Genomic DNA, 1,245 nt, shown 5'->3' with positions numbered 1-1,245 from the left:
GTACCATAGTTGGAGTTTAAACATCTTTTCTAAGTCTCAAGTTGATCACCTTATAGTGTTATTTTCCCTCTCTTCTTGGATCTTCTGTATTGTTAAGAAAACTTTTCTGAGGTTTATTACTTAATACTGTAGCAAGTTGTCCAATTTGATTTTCTAAATTTCTCAATGATATAGCCCGACTTTGGATAACTGATTCATTATTCACAATATACTCTTTAATTAGGGTTTTAAGAGAACTAAATTGATCATTACTGATGTTTCTTTGCCCTTGATTTTGCTAATGAAAACCAGGTGGTTGAGTAGGTCTGTTCTGTTCACTGGATGCTGCAACATATTGATTCTAATTGCTCTAAGAGAACTTTGAGTGTTGTCTCCATCCAAGGTTATAGGTGTTTGAATATGAATTGCTCTGATTTGGTCTATTGAAGTTGCCCACATAATTAACTGAAGTCGGATTTCCAGGACAATTATCTTATAGATTCTCCTCTCCACAATAAACACATAAAACTTCAGCAACTTGGTTAACTATTGTTAGAGCAGTGATCATAGCTTTTACCATATTTGTCAATGAGGTTACTTAGGCTGACAATGTTGTAAATGCATCCACATTGTGCACTCCTGCTGCTCGTCATATTGCGACTTGTCTAGTTGATGGCCATTGATAGTTATTATTAGCAATTCTCTCTAAAATTTCATAAGCTTCATTATAAGATTTAGACAATAAAGCTCTATTTGCTGAAGCATTTACCATCAATTTAGTGCTTGGGTTCAACCCCACTGTAGAAAGTTTCCAATTGCATGCGACAAGGAATATCATGGTGAGGGCATCTCTTAAGTAACTCCTTAAATCTTTATCATGCATCTTCCAAGCTTTCATCTTCAAATTGATGGAAGGATATGATCTCATTCCTCAATTTTGCATTTTTGGCTGGGGGAAAATACTTCATTAAAAATTTACATTAAATTGTTCTTGGAGGTGAGTGATGCTTTCAAAATTGCTGGATCATCACAGGATCCATTGAAATTCAGACATTTCTCGTATTCTTTAAGAGATCAAGAAGGGGCATGGTGATGGAATCTGGTGGTAAAGAATTCAACCGTGCCCTTGCTTGATCTCTTAAACAAACTATAGTCAGGTAAAGATGAGGATCTTTTGACGGCAATCCATTGAATTGCCCTTCTGTTTGCAACATCTGAAACTTGAGTTCAAAATTAGTAGCTTGCACTTCAGGTCTAACTATTCTA

General features: G+C 35.5%; 1 non-coding gene across 1 annotated transcript; it reads left to right on the top strand.

Annotated features, from left to right (window-relative positions):
- The first annotated feature begins 810 nt into the window (after positions 1-810).
- On the top strand, positions 811-917 carry LOC112096634. The gene has a single exon (XR_002904531.1). It is a non-coding gene; the product is annotated as a small nucleolar RNA R71 (small nucleolar RNA).
- The last annotated feature ends 328 nt before the right edge of the window (positions 918-1,245 follow it).

This window comes from Citrus clementina, unplaced genomic scaffold, assembly GCF_000493195.1.
Source record: "Citrus clementina cultivar Clemenules unplaced genomic scaffold, Citrus_clementina_v1.0 scaffold_8, whole genome shotgun sequence".
In the NCBI taxonomy this organism is placed as follows: domain Eukaryota; kingdom Viridiplantae; phylum Streptophyta; class Magnoliopsida; order Sapindales; family Rutaceae; genus Citrus; species Citrus x clementina.
This window is presented reverse-complemented; position numbering and strand designations above follow the sequence as displayed.